The 16,478-nt window shown below is 36.5% G+C and overlaps 1 protein-coding gene across 1 annotated transcript in view; it reads right to left on the bottom strand.

The window, feature by feature from the left end:
* The window catches only part of LOC137025181 (guanylate-binding protein 4-like), a 46,625-nt gene extending 30,410 nt beyond the window's left edge, over positions 1-16,215 (bottom strand). The window contains exons 1-4 of the mRNA XM_067393211.1: positions 16,122-16,215; positions 6,786-6,853; positions 6,529-6,586; positions 5,959-6,007 (exon numbers count right to left, since the gene is read on the bottom strand). The gene's annotated coding sequence lies outside the window, so the exon portion shown is untranslated. The remainder of the gene's footprint in view (positions 1-5,958; positions 6,008-6,528; positions 6,587-6,785; positions 6,854-16,121) is intronic.
* Positions 16,216-16,478: the final 263 nt, after the last annotated feature.

Genomic DNA, 16,478 nt, shown 5'->3' on the forward strand with positions numbered 1-16,478 from the left:
ATGTAACTAACTAAAGACCTCTGACTATGATTACTAGAGGTTTCACTTTAGTGAGTGTTGCTGATATTGCTTTATTGAACAAAGAATAGCCATTATGGTGATTAGTGTCCCATTTGGTTGGGTGGTTAGACTTTATTAATATTAAATTAATTATCTTCTTATCTGTACAGCAATGTTACAAAAACACATTGTACCAAGGAAGAGGATCAATTAGACTACTTTTAACACTGAGAACGTTAAAATGTTGTTATCCTAATTGTAATATGTGAATGCAAGTCAGATTGTAGAGTTGAATCTATGGTTGCATCAATACGGTTAGTGACGATATAGTGGAACTACAGTGAAAAAATACTGATGAGGTGAGCAGATACTGCTTCTGAAGGATGTAAAAAAAATGTAACTTTTTATTACACATGCGTAGACAAATATTCATCATACAAAACTCAACAATGGTGGTACTCAAACATTTTTAATCATAAAATTAATGCAATGCATGCTGGGCACCATTGTTGAGTTGGCACTATGCTGGTACCCAGTATGCACTGCAGCATGAGAAGTGATGGGTATCATGAAGGTTTTAATGGTATTACTACTCTTTACCAAAACTGCTTATCAATCCAGTACTTTAACTGTATTCTTCTCAGCTACTTTTTGTTTTATATATATATATATAAACAAATTAAGGGTAACACTTTACATTAAGGTTCCCTTTGTAAAGGTTTATAAAGGTGTTTGTTAATGAGTATTAAGTCATTTACAAATGCATTATAAATCATTAATAATGCAGTTATAACTGCATAAATAAAAAGGGCGACTTTAATGCAATACCTGCCAAATAGTGAGCCGTTTTTTACTCACATGTTATAAATGCTTAATAAAAAGTATTAACACTTATTTAACTCAAAACCAGATTTGACCTGGTTTATTTCATGATGCAGCAAAAATTGACTATCATAATTAGACTGAAGGGTGTTGTGTTTGTGCTTTTCTTATTAATATCTCATGACTGCCTCATTTTCCTACTATGTTGCTTACCAGAAATTTCTGTCTTACCCATGATACTCTCCAGAAAGGCATGATGCCTATCCACAACAGTGTATAAAAACTGATTTATTGTTTTTTAAAGATGAAATTCCAAATTTATTTAAAAATAAAACATAAGATAATAACCATAACTTGATGAGATATTAATAATGAAAAATTAAATTCCTGTATTAGTTACCTGTGAACCTTAATGTAGGGCGAACACTTGTGAACCATTTATTCATGTGTTATAAACATTAATAACCTGTGAAAGTGAACCTTAATGTAAAGTGAACAAACGTGAACCATTTATTTGTGAGTTATAAACAATAATAACCTGTGAAAGTGAACCTTAATGTAAAGTGAACCATTAATTCATGAGTTATAAATATTATCCTGGGAGGCATCTCCAGGAAGCCCGCCCAGCCATCTTTATGTTCTAAAAAGACAGGATTGTTCCTTGATAGTCTCATGTTCTAAGTTAAGTTTTTCCTCAAAGTTTAATCAACGACTCTACAGTCTTTGCCCGACTCAAAACTTCAAACTTCAGCCACGAGGGAGACGCCACTCCTCCACACAACACTCAAATAATGAAATAAACATTCATTAAACAACAGATGTAACATAAAACCCTAATGAACATAACGGATAACAAAAACTATTAAGAAGCATGATTTGTAAACAAAATACTTTAAAATGTGGAGTGTCATACAGGGAATTGTGGGAATGTGGGAATGAATGACTGTAAATTATACATTGATTTGTTCTTTTTTTACATCAAAAAATTGTAAAATTTCTGTGAAAATTACATAAAATGTCTGGTAAGAGCTTTTACAGTAATAATTACTCTAATAATTACCAATTGTAAAAGCGCTATATAAATAAATTTGACTTGACAGTTTTCCATGTATATAGTACAGGAACTTACTGTTAACCTATTTAAAATTTTTCTGTAGTGTTTTTACTGTTAAAATCACATTTATTTTTTACAGTGCAAGTATTCCTCCAGATTCTAGCTGAACTGGTGCACTGATATAAAGTCTAATAACCTGCCTAAGAAGCGATAGAAGGGTTAAATTAATTAATGATTGATTGTTCGTTCAGATCAGGTCTTATGAAGTGCATATACTGCTAGAAACTTGGGATTTCATTATTTCACCCTCTTAAAACTCACTTTCCTCAATTCCTTTCTTTCTGCAACTTGTGTGAATGTGTGTGCATGTGTTTGTGTTAGAGTTTAGTTTGTTACTTGACACCTCTGAATGAGACTTTATTGATTATTCTAACACAAAGTACAAATACTTCGTTACCTTACTTAAGTAGAAATTTCGGGTATCTATACTTTACTGGAGTAATTATTTTTCAGACGACTTTTTACTTCTACTCCTTACATTTTCACACAATTATCTGTACTTTCTACTCCTTACATTTTCACGCAATTATCTGTACTTTCTACTCCTTACATTTTAAAAATAGCGTCGTTACTCATATTTCATTTCGGCTTGTTTTCATTCCGGCTTGAGAAAAAAAACAACTATCCAGATAAATCGCGCCATCCGGATAGAGTGAATTTGATTGTGGTTGGATGAGAAGTATAAACATACCATTCTGACATCCTATTGGTTTGTACATGATCCATCGCAGCTGGACATGTCACAAATCACGTCACACTCCAGCAAGGATGACAGTAGGCTTGTTTGAGATGAGCAAATTCTACGCAGAACCGATCACCGGTGATCACCGCGAGATGCATGCCGGTTAGAAATGTGTCCGAGGGTGGGCCGCCGTGCTCTGATGTCATGCCGACGTGTGTCAAAAACCTCTCGCGAGGGCGAGGCAGCCTCATCGGATTCTGCAGTCGAGCGCAGTTGCTCTCCACCGACTGCGCTGACCAAAAGCATGATGGGAAACGACTTGCTGACGACACAGCTTAAAGCTTATTGGTTTAAACAGCCGTGATGTATTGATCTGTTTTAAAATGTTTGATTTTAAAACTCTAATACCATGTTTTTATGTGTATAACTTATGTGTGAATAGTCCTAAAGTCTCTGACAGTGCGATCTCTGTGAGTTATGTGATAGTTATCAGATTTATAAAAATATATAAAAACATGTCTGTAATTAAAATAAAAATGATTGATCCACAAATCTTTCGAATGGAAATAAATAACAAGTACTTTGGGTGTATTGTTCATTATGTTTATATGCATATAAAAAGAAACAGAACTTAAATTACATCAAGTTTATCAGCAAAAAAGCGCGAGTGTGAATCCCGCGATATCCGCCTTTGATCTCGTAGGTGTCTGATCCTCTTGATCCACTTCGAGAACAGAGAATTATCCGTCTTGTCTGCACTTTTTTCACTCCTCCCCTTACTGCAGCCGCCTACTCTCGGCTACATTTCAGGCGAGGCTAGGCGCATCTCAAACAAGCCTAGTGTTTGGGGTCGTTACTCAAAAAATATTATTTCTTAAAAGTTATTATTTCTACACTACTGGCTCATTTAGGCTATCAAACGGGTGCTTTCTCTTCGTCCTCTGCAAATTAAGCTAGGTAGTTCGGTAGAGAGACGTTTGAATAAATTAGCGTATACACCGGTTTTTAAACTTTTTTTTTAGCGCGACCCTTTTTATTTATGTGACCCATAGTCATATACAACCATGTAGCTAAACGAGCCAAAACGAATTAATTTAAAATGAAATGAAGGTAAACCTGCGTTGCTCTCATGGTGTTATACCTCTCTCTTTCAATGAAGTGGAGCAGTGCTCTTGCTGAATGGCACGGATTGCACTACGGACTATTGTACCTTTTATATGTTCTTTTAACTGTATTTTATTTTTTATAACGAACAAGCTGCGATGTCACGTTTCCAGTGCTTTGTAGTGTGTGCGTGAGGCGTGGGCGCGATCAAACAGCTGTCTTTGCTGGGGACTTGCCTCATCGTCATGGCAACGGTTCATGGCCATGTCAGATTATGTGAGGCTCTGCGTTTCCATTCGGAAGGGCTCATCCCTATGCCCTAATCCCTTCAAAGGGTTTACCCTCCGGAGGGAGAGCTTCGAAGGGATGAAGGCTGTAGGGGTCAAAAATACTCCTTTTTTAGAACGCACTTCTGTGTCATCTTAATGAGACAGTCGAGGATAAATTGCGCAAGCTGCGCCTTTTGTTTAACGTTAGCTTATTTATTTATTTTTGGTTTATCGCACCATAATGTATATTGTGTCTATGTATTTGAAACATTTGAATGGACTGATAAAGGGAGCTGTAAAGTATTTTTGTTGAAGTACAGTGTCTTTTGACCATAATAATATACTAAATCTAACTCGTATAATACTATACATACATTTATAGGTAAAATCGAACTCCGAGCCTCCTGTACCCATTCTGTGATGACAAACAACTTCCCTGTGCAAAGGATCATGGGGGCCCGAAGTGTCCATCAGTTGTACCCTTCGAAATCCTTCATTCCGAAGGGCCCTTTAATGTGGCCAGTTTTGAACACTTTGGTTTGGAACGACCCTTAAATATGGCGGCCATGATTGTTTTCACTCCAAAGTGCCCTTCGGAGGGCGATATATCCCGTTTGGAATGCACCGAGAGTTTGTTGCCGTTTGTTGGATGCTCAGCCGACCAAACAAACGCTGATTAAACATGTTCAGTCTGGTAAAAACAGACTCCAACCAACGCCAACAGGGTTATCACACCTATCCAACAAACTCCAACAGACGAGTTTGTTGGCGTTTTTTGGTGCGATGTGAACCGAAACAGCTGAAAACTACCCGCATTTGGCGGGTGTTAATGTCAAGCCCTGATTGTTACTAAGCCTGCCCTGGGTACACCAAAACTACCCGCATTTTTCTTGTCCGCTGCACTCACAGATACCTGCAGTTAAGTTTGGATGTACATTTACATTCCAATAAAGGTTATTGATGACATTTTGAGGAGGTGGAGTGCACAATAGGCCCCTGTGGCGCGGCCTAAGCTTTTGTCCTTAATGGCATTTTTTTCCTTACATTACTTTTACTTTTATACTTTAAGTAGTTTTGAAACCAGTACTTTTACACTTTTACTTGAGTAAAAAGCTTGAGTTGATACTTCAACTTCTACAGAAGTATTTTTAAATCCTAGTATCTATACTTCTACTTGAGTATTGAATGTGAATACTTTTGACACCAGTGGTCTCATTTTTATTTTTAAAGAGTAGTGTCTTGTGTTTTGTGCTTACGAATTTAATGTCTTAAACTGCCGATCTAATAAATAGTGTTTTCACTATAGTTTGGATTTTCTTATCTGCTACAGAGCTTATAGTTACGCTGGACGATTCATTTACTCGGTTGTAAAATAAGTGACTCTTCTAAAATTCCCTATAAATTAATTAATAATTCCCTTTGAGCTAAATTGATCTGTGTCTCTTACATAGTGAATGAATTACTATTGACCTAACTGGTCAAACTGGTCCAGAAAATGGTCTGAAATTGTTCACAATTCAGTTTCATTAGTAATGGGATACTTTTTAAGACAGAAAACAAAAAGAGCGCTGGATGAGGGTGATATTTTCCTAGGAAACAAACGTGCAAATGTCTTCTAGTGTTTGTCAATGATGAAGCAGATGTGTGCAGCTTCCTTAAACTCCTCCCATGATGATTACATTGTTTAATGTCATTCTAATAACCATATCCTCAAATCTTGTGACACAATATTCTTAATTCTTAAAGAGCTAATTCATTTCAGCTTTATCCCATCTTCATTAGAACATTTACATTTATTGTTTAGAGCAGAAATTCCAGTCTACTAATTCTCGATTAAGTTAGTGGACATGTCAAAGCAACATTACTTATAGTCAACAGAATGTGTTAAAGGGACCATAAAAAAAAGTGAAACTGAAATTCCAGTCTACAAATAAATAGATCTCTTTAGTACACACAATTTAACTTACTTGTTCACCATCATGATGCGAGATTCGCACCAAGACCTTGGCAGTTTCTCTAAAGAGAAAGATTTTTATTGTCAATATTGCGATTATTTGCTCAGTATCAGTTTTCTGTATTATTTATTTGCAGAAAAGAAAGGTTTACTTTAAAATTAATAAAAATCATCATTCCCAGTCTTTAACTACTATGTACTAACATTTAAATTAATCAATTGATTCAGTGGACTTATTGTTTAGATGCATGTTTTTGCATTGTACTTGCATTTAAAAAAAAAATACCTGCATGTAATTACATCTGTAATTAGATCAATGATTACACAGTTGACCTTTCCTTAAACCTTAACCCACCCTTAAACCTACTCATACCACCATAACTGTCCCTAACCTTACCTGTATCCACCTCAATAGCAGCACAAGTGATTTGCAATACAACATCAACACAAAAAAGTACATTGTACCATGTTGATTTATCTAGATGTAGTGAAAGACACCTAATGTAAAGTTTGACCAAATCACCTTGTTGTAACTTAACACATTACCTCTGCTGTGATCCAGTTAACTGACTGAGAGAAGTACCTGAAGCACCGGAGTCCAAAACTTGACCATCCAGCGGGGCATTTCAAGACTAAATCAACTGCATCCAGTACATAAATGTTAGGGCATTCGTAATATTCACAGCAAAGAATTATTTTGTTAATATTTTATGTTTGTGTGATTTTGTGCCTAAATTAGGTGTACTTCAACACTGTAAATCCTTCATTAATCATGCAAATATTAGAAAATGGAATATTGCACATTTCCAAAATGAAATTACAATTAAATGTTTTGGTTACCTTCTGCATTCCCCATGGAGAAGATGACGAAAAGAAGCATTAGACTTCTCAGCACTGCCATGATGAGCCTGAAATGAACATAAAAATGAATAAGCAGGAAAAGTTAGATGTCTGCACTCATACGTGGATTTTCAATGTACGTATTTTAAAGACAAAGAACAAAGATACATTAGAAATGTTATTCAGTAGGTTTTGTTCCCAAAACTCACCTTGGTTTGGTTGTCGCCTGTAAAATCTCAGAAGAAGATTTTGTGAAGTTCCAGAAACAGCTCTGCTTTTATACTTTACTTAAAGGGTTACTTCAGGATTTAGCATTAAGCTTTGTATTAGTAGAATACCACTAGTATTTTCGAATTAACGTGCTTTTCCCCTTCATATCAGCCCGAGATGAGAGATTTATGCATTTTTATTCTGTAAAAAAGCCTCCGATGACGCAAAAATCGTCATTTTGCGTCATCGGAGGCTTTTTTGGCCAGAGGGTTAAAACTACAGCCAGTAATAGCAAGTAGTTCCACATTTTTTCACCACGCCCATACATATGCGCGTTTGAGGTTACTCACGGACATAGATCAGGCCAGGCTGTTCGTCCTCTGGGAAAGTGAATATAGATGTTATCGCGGTGTCCTTCAGAATGGTTCTCTTCATTGCAAAGATATTTGGTTCGTAGTCCTTGTGCTTGAAATGGAGACTACATATTCTGCGTTTTTTTAGGTTTTCTATAACGGTGTCATCTCCAAACTTCGGGTGTTTGATGGCCCGCAGCCACTGTTTACATCGCTCCAAATCTTTAACTTAATCGGTAAATGATGGAAACTTACTTGTCCTTTCCTGGTTTTGGGTGTACATCCAGGTACAAAGCAATTTAGCACCATTTCGCTGTAAATGTATGAACTAACTCACGATTTATTTGTTTGAATTTTCCTGGTAATGCCGCCTGTAACCGATAGGCGTGGTTTGGGCGTGGCCTCGCAAGGAGAGCAAAACAAGTGCATTATGGGAGTTGTTGTCTTTCATCCACATTAGTCAAAAATACATTTTCTGCCTTTTCTCAGTCTAGAAAGCTCCAAATTCAAAAATAATTTCACATTTCTACTACATAAATGAACAATTTTAAATACACATTCATCTTTCCAGGGGTGAAGTACCCCTTTAACATCAAGTGTGTGTGAGTTTATAGTCACGAGGATGACGTGATTGTTTGATATGTAGAATTTATGTACACAGGAAATAAAATCCTAATACTGGAGAACGGTGCAAGATGAGCCTAATGTTAGTTTAGCTAAATAGTTATTTAAACTAAATGTTAAAGTAAATAGTCATAAGGGACATAATCCCCATTAAATATTTGAAATAGCACAAATTATGAATTATAGTCACTTCTGTGTAAACCTTAAGAAACAACTAAAACTTTTTTTGTGAACAGTGCAGTGCCTAAATTCCTAATGTGTATTTCGAATTCATTCTAATATCTGATCTATGAAGAATTTGATATTTCCCCCCACTTTGCTGCATTTAAACCCATCAAATGTAATGACAAAATTAAATAAAAAGTTGGCCTGAAAATATTGATTCTCAGTCAAACACAACGGAGGACAGCAGGAAGGGGCCACTTGTGCTTGTAGGGGGTACACTTTAACATTTATATTATATTCATTAGTCATAACGAATACAATATATTTGGAACTACATGAGAGATTTTTCATTTTCGGGTGAACTAACCCTTAAGCCTATTATTGGATTATTGGAAGTCAAAAAACAAACATATAATAAAGCAACACTGAACAAATGGATATGTATATTATTTCTCATTATAGGCTATGTGAACATGAAATGTGAACATGTAATTAAATATTTTCTTGTACCTGTATCTTTCCTCAGGTATCTGAAGATACTTCACGAATGCCCATCACATTACGTGGGAGCCTCTCCATGCTATTCTGCATTGGTCATCAAGTAATTTAGAAAATTACTTTAAGAAAAACACAAAATTACTTAATTTCTACTTTTACTCTCCCACCAGTGTGGTGACAGAATTGTATTAGAATTGTTGTTTCTAAAGTAGTTGAAACAAAGTGGTAAGTTTCTAACGTAACTGAAACTGAGTGTAGAGTTGTTATAATTCTGGTAAGATTCCAAAGTAACCGAATTGACCCAATGCAGTGTGGTCACAGAATTATTTCTAACCGTTATTTGAAAAAATAACTGAAGTGCAGTGTTGGGAGTCTGACGCAAAGTGATTCTGGGAAATTTAAAACAATAACCCAAAGCAGTGTGGTTTTGCCCAACGTACTGAGGCATTGTTTTAAATTTGATAAACTTAAGCCCAAACTACTGTGGCTAAGTATGTGGTTTTGTTCAATGTACTGTGACAGTATTACATGTTTAACTATTCAGAGTAGTAAAATTTAAGGCCCGATGGAGTTCATTTGTGTCTGAATTAGATTAACGGTTATCTTAAAGCAACTAGATAACATATAGTCATTGAAACAAGATATTGTGAATAGTTGTTGAATCATCACAGTTCAATAAGGTTTTGAAAATGGAAGAAATTATCATTAAATACATAGCTAAGCACGGTTCACCTGGAATGTTTGACGGGATAGAGAAAGCAGATGATCCATACAATTGGGCAATGGGTCAATTCAAAAATTCCCCCAAAATGCCTAAGAACAAAGAAAGAAAAATTGCTAATGCACTTAAAGCAGTTTTTGCTTCATACAAAGTAACTAGGAAGAAAGTTGATGAGTTAAAAGCTGAAAGTGAACAACTCGCTGTAGGGGTAATTTCTACAAAACATTACCTAGCTAGTGCAATGATATGGAAAGAAGAAAAGATCAGAATGCAGAATGAGATTGCATTTCTTAAAACTAACAATGACATGCTTAAATCATCTGTGGAAAAATTGGCCAGCAATTTGGAGGAAACGAAGATAGCTTGTGAGTTTATGATCAAGAATGGCATAACTGAAAAAAACACCAGTAAGACATTGTTAGGTGTCACGTTGTGTAACCCAGTTCCAGAAATGCCAGATTTGCAGGAAAATAGCTCTGAGGGTTGGGAAAGAGATTCTCAGTCATTCAGTAATCAAGACTCTGACTGTACAGTTAGATTTCCCATGGCACCAGTTCATACTACAACTGTGCGTGCTATTGAAGGAAGGGAAGAGCAAATGACCACTACCATGGTCAGAGGATTTAATCCAACTGAACTAGAAATTGTCATCAAGAATATTGGGAAATTTGATCCTGCCAGACAAGATCCATTAGATTTTCTGAAAAACTTGGAGGAATATGCAGAGATTTACCCATTTACAGACGGTGATACATTTGTTTTGTTAAGAATGTGCTTGCCTGACACTTTGTGTGGAGCCTTAACTCAGAAAGTAAAGGACAGAACTGCTAATAAGTCAGAGAGGAAACAGGCACTACTTGAAGTTTTAGTTAATTGGGATAAAATATCTGAGATGCACATGAGGAAAGGAGAGCACCCAGCAGCGTTTTCATAATGATTATTGGAGGTGTTTAAAACTTTCAGTGGCAATTCTGATATTACTAAGAATGATGTCAGTTTCAAGTCTGCCTTGATTAAAAATGTGACAAACCTCACTCATTCTGCTGTGTTAATGTTTGTGACACCTCTCTCTGAGTATAATGACATTATTGTTGTAAAACTGTGTCATTTAAGCAATAATGCGAATGCAAATAGTCAAATGAAAGATGCCAAATACACTGCAAAAAATGCTGTTCTTACTTAGAGTTTTTGTCTTGTCTTGTTTTGTCTTGTTTGTCTTTATTTCCGTTCTTAAATCAAGAAGCATTTTCTTGACAAGTAAAAATTATTTTCTTGTTTTCAGGAAAACTAAGTCAAAATTAAGTAAGTTTTTCCTTAAAACAAGCAAAATAATCTGCCAATGGGGTAAGCAAAATAATCTTATTTCAAACCAAGAATAAGCTATATAATCTTGTTTTCAGTTTGGACTAAGATTATTTTGCTTACCCCATTGGCAGATTATTTTGCTTGTGTGACGATTTGCATATATTATTAATCAATTTATGGGTGGAATATGAATACAATAATTCATAACGTCTTATGAATAATTATATGCGCATTCCAACCCAAGGGGGAATTAAACATATATGGTGAATTAATCACAACGAATTGTAATCACTCACATATATGATCAGTTCTAGTTTAATAATTATGTGGAAAGCTATCGGTCCGTCCAGCAAACCGGTAAGTTCCACAGACTCTTACGACAGAAATATTACCCTCTGGCCATGAAGATAAATTTCTATGGTAGCATCCAAACGTAAAGCCAGGATATTAGAATCAGAACGTTAAAGTGACTCGGTTGTTGCTAAATGAGCAAGTGAACAAAATAAGCATGGAGATGATATATTTAATATACAGAACGGGTAATACAAAGGTTATACGGATAAATGTACACAAGTAGATACAAATACATATAGGTGAAAGTAAAGGCAGAAACGAAAGAGATAATCAAAGCATGGCAAATTGCAACAGTTCACCTTTAAGAGCCAGCAAGGAAACTCAGTATTAAAAATCATAAAAACGTTATACTTGCATAGGTTCGTTGGGGTGCTTAGAGTTTCGGAGCGCTCGGTTTGATAGTTGTTTCTTCTTCCGGAGGTTGTTTCGGCGAAGTTTCAAACGAAGGTTTAACTGTTGTAATATGACCGGAAAAATAAAGAGAGTCCGTCTCTACGGCAGGAACTTGTGCAGGAAAACTTGTGCATCCAAAAGACGCGTGTTGTGGTATTTTAAAGACAACAGACCAGAACGCCTTACTGATAACGTCCTCCAATGATAGCGTTGCAATTTGGCGGTTCTCCACATCCCTTTGTCCTGTCCACGGTTAATTTATGGTATGTCAAATCGGTGCATTTTCTTCATAGTACTATTACAAATTGAACGATGCATTTGACAGAAATGTAACGTACATGGGTGAATAGCTCGGACTCACAGCTTTACGGAGAGGCCAAACTCGACAGGTGTCTCTCATCACATAAAGAAGATACACTTTCTACTCTAATACTATCGTTTAACATGAAAACTAACCTACTACAGTCAATCCTACGATTCTACATTAGTAACACATACATGCAACAAGCACCATAATGGCAGATACATTCATATTTGCAGGTATAATATTTGTGTATACAGTCTTTATGTAGGGCTTTGTATGTGTGTGTGTGTCTGTGGGTGCGTGCATGTATTTTCCTTTTTTATGACCGTTTGGAATTCGGGCCTGTCTCCTCGAAACCCGATCCGTGGCGTTCGCATCTCCTTTGAAGTCACGGAGGAGAGGTTTGGGACTTATCGAAATAGTCATAAAAAAGAGTCTCGTGATCCATTAGTGTCTGCCGGTCCGGAATCAATGTAAGATTTACAAACCAAAGTTTCCGCGAATTGGGACTTAAACACAGTTTATGGTGGGACCTGCTCATCCTTGAGACTGTGCAGACCCTACACTTGTTTTAAGGAAAAACGTACTTAATTTTGATTTATTTTTCCTGAAAACAAGAAAATAATTTGTACTTGTCAAGAAAATGCTTCTTGATTTAAGAACTTTAAGATATTTTGACTAGAAACAAGACAAAAATTCTAAGTAAGAACAGCATTTTTTGCAGTGTAGACACCCAGTTGCTGCATTTGGTAGAAGAGAATGTTCTAGATCATCTGATGGTTTCCATCATAGAACAAGGAGATTTGCAAGAGTAAATTCAGAAGGTGTTATTCTTTGCTATGCATGTGGAAAAGCTGGTCACTTCGCTAGACATTGTCAAGACAATGAGAGATCTCTTCAAAGCTTTGTCTGTCATGCATGTGGAAGGGATGGTCACATTGCAAGGCATTGTTTGGAGAAAAGAAGGCAAGATCAGGAGATTGTTTGTTTTGCATGTGGAAAGAAGGGTCACATTGCAAGGCACTGTTTGCAGAAAAGAAGGAACGATCAGGAAGATGTTTGTTTTGCATGTGGAAAGACAGGACACAAGGCAAGAGACTGTCACTTTTCAAACAAAAGAAAGGTGGGCTATCATGATTTGCTTAAGAAAATAGGCAATTTAGAAACCCAGTTGGCACTGTTGAAAGGAAATAGAGAAGAAGACATTCACATTTGCCAGACACATCACTGCATGAACGACATGACTGTAACTCAGTCACAAGCAGATGCTGATGTTAAACTAGAATTGTTTATGATAGTAGTACATTTTCAAAAGAATGTTTACTATCAAAAGGGGGGGGATTCTTTATAATTTATGAAAAAGGTTTTATTGGCATTGATATGTAAATGTAATTTATAAGAAATGTTTTAATGGCATTCATTTTAAAATGAATTTAAGACATTACTGATGTTTGATATTTTGAGATGAAATGTCTGTGACTTTGATGTGTAAATGTGAAAAGATTCTTGTGGGGGAAAGGGGGGCAACATTTTCTGATTATTGTTTCAGATATAAGCATCGAGATGTTTTTTGTTTACCGTTTAGATTAAATCGAGCACGCTCTCCCATCATTCTGATTACGATAGTCATTTTGTCACCCTCATCATGGCAAAGACACAGAGAAATGCATATGATGCAGCTTTCAAGTTGAAGGCGATTGATCTGGCTGTTGGAAAAGGAAATAGAGCTGCTGCACGGGAGCTTGGTCTTAATGAGTCGATGATAAGACGTTGGAAACAGCAGCGTGCGGAATTGACTCTGTGCAAAAAGACAACTAAAGCTTTCAGGGGGAAGAAAAGCAGATGGCCCGAACTAGAAAATGAGCTCGAAGACTGGGTCAACACACAGAGAGCAGACGGCCGAGGTGTTTCAACTGTGCAGATCCGACTGAAAGCCAAAACAATCGCCACCGCGATGAAGTTTGAGGATTTTAGAGGTGGACCATCGTGGTGTCTCAGATTTATGAGACGTAAAGGCCTGTCCATCAGAGTACGGACGAGTCTGTGTCAGCAGCTCCCTCCCGACTAAGAGGAAAAAGTTTCAAACTTCCACAAATTCACTGATGTAAAGATAGCAGAGCATTCCATTGGCCCGCACGACATCATAAACATGGATGATGTTCCTCTGACGTTTGACCTGCCTTTCACTCGGACTGTCAACAGGAAAGGCGAATCATCCGTCACTCTGAAAACAACCGGACATGAAAAAACGCACTTCACCTGTGTTCTGAGCTGCACGGCATCGGGAGAAAAGCTTCCACCGATGGTGATTTTTAAACGCACGACAATGCCAAAAGAAAAATTCCTGAGAGGAATTGTTGTAAAAGTCAACAAGAAAGGATGGATGACGGAAGGCCTAATGCATGAATGGCATACGGAGTGTTACGGCAAGCTCGTTTTGGATAGCATGAGGGCCCACATAACCGATTCGGTGAAAGAAGCCATCAAGAGGACATACTCAATTCCAGCTGTGATTCCTGGAGGCACAACAAAGTATTTGCAGCCACTCGACATCAGTGTAAATCGTGCATTTAAGGTGGCGCTCCGTGTTCAGTGGGAGGCTTGGATGACAAGTGGGGAGAAGTCCTTCACTAAAACAGGCCACATGCGAAGAGCAACTTATGGTCAAGTCTGCCAGTGGGTCCTGACAGCGTAGAGCATTGTCAAAAAATCCACTATCATCAACGGGTTTCGAAAGACTGGACTGCTCCGTGTTGAAGAGGGATCAGCGTGGGGATTTGCCTCCGGATGAAAGTGACGAGAGCGACAATGAAAGCGATCCAGTACTGGATGAAGCAATTCTGAGGCTATTCAACTCCGACACCGAAGATGATGACTTCAGTGGTTTCAGTGTACAGGAGGAGGAAGATAGTGACCAATGGCTTTCTTGGTAGGCTACTGTTCACTGCTATTTTTTATTTTTTGTTACAAGCCGTGTTTCGTTAAAGCCTATTTATTTTTGTTATAAGCCATGTTTCTTTAAAGCCTGTGTAAAGTTAATTTGTTTCAATGTACCGGTAGGCACCCGCGGCTTATAGACATGTGCGGCTTATTTATGTTCAAAATAATATATTTTTTTAAATTCAGTGGATGTGGCTTATATTCAGGTGCACTCAATAGTTTAACACATTTTAACACATAGGCCTACTGTAAAGTATAAATGAATTGCAGAAAATATCTCTAATTAACAATTTTTTTATTAACAAAACTAAAAGTAATCATTGAAACAAGTGTTTTATGGTGCATCTCTAAACACCTTTACTTATTCTTTATTATTCTCAGGTTAGGTAAGAAAGTCAAATCAAAAAAGCATATTAAGATACTTACAATCAGACTTCTCTGTGGTCTGTTCAGGCTCAACGACTTACATTAATGCCACATGAAGCAGAGTTTAGTTATAAAATTCTCCTGTTCTCTTCAGTGCCAGCCTTTTATAGACTATCTGACCTCTTGAGGTCATCTTCTTTGGAATTCTCCTAATTTCTCAGTCTATATATACAGGCTTTTGCTTCTTTGTTCGCAGACTCTTCTCTTTTTCTGTCTCTTTTGCTGTCTCGTCTTGCAACACGTCATTCAATGGTAATACGTAATACATGTTATTTCCTTACTATTCTACTAGCATGCTCTTTATTAAACATTTTTACAAAAACTAGTTGTCTTGTCTTACTTAATAAGCAATAATCTCATTAAATACGTTTACAAAAGTATTTGTCTTTGTCTTTAATATGCAGTTATCATAAACGGCTATCTTCTCCTTATAAACCACCTATCTCAATAAGTGCTTTTTTTTTCAAATCGCAGTTATGTCTTTTCTTCTTAAAGAACAATTATTACATTGTACACAGAAGAGGTACACATGTCAGCTATTATCCCATTTCACATTCAGAATACACTTCCTGAAAACTCTCTAATGTGGAATTAACCACAAATTAGGACATTATACAGTGAATTTCAAGGAATAACATGAATTCGATCTCATGAGAACTGAATCACTTAGACATGAATCAACTGTTTGTTCAGTTCCTTTGAACAATTCACAACTAAATAGGACTCAAATTAAATGAACTAAATCACCCTTCAAAGAATCCTGATCATACGACTGGTCTTTCAAACTTGGAGAAGGTCCTCATTGGCCTAATATATTACTTGTAGCGGACCCCGTCCGAATGATGGCCAAACTTTACTGCTGAGGTTCATTAAACAACGATGAAATGGCCTTTTAAACTTCAGAAATCACCGTAAGAGCTGAACAAAGTACAAAAAATACGTATTAATGTCTTATCCATATTTCTCCTTTCACATCATTTTCTGCACACACAATGAATCACACAAAATACTCAATATAACAAACAGCATACAAATATACACACCTTGTGCCTTTTCGGGGGGTGCTTTATAAATTGGAAAACTTTAAAAAGCTAAGATAACAATGAGCGCGCTCTCCCGTTCAATGCTGTTGGAATCCTTTTTCACTCCGAAGACAGCAAAACCCGTCAAAATAAGAGTCCCCGTTTTTTAAGACAGATAGTGCAGACTTAATACATAATTAAACCCACTAAAATATCAAAAATAAAGTAAAAAAACAAATTAGAAGTTAAATTACAATAAGGTCTGTTACATTACTTTACACAATCTAAATCAAAAATACAATAACAAAATGGTTTACCTTACACATTTGAAAAATAAATACATACGTGGACAATGAAACATTTCTCGATATGTATATT

This window comes from Chanodichthys erythropterus, chromosome 8 (assembly GCF_024489055.1).
Source record: "Chanodichthys erythropterus isolate Z2021 chromosome 8, ASM2448905v1, whole genome shotgun sequence".
NCBI lineage: Eukaryota > Metazoa > Chordata > Actinopteri > Cypriniformes > Xenocyprididae > Chanodichthys > Chanodichthys erythropterus.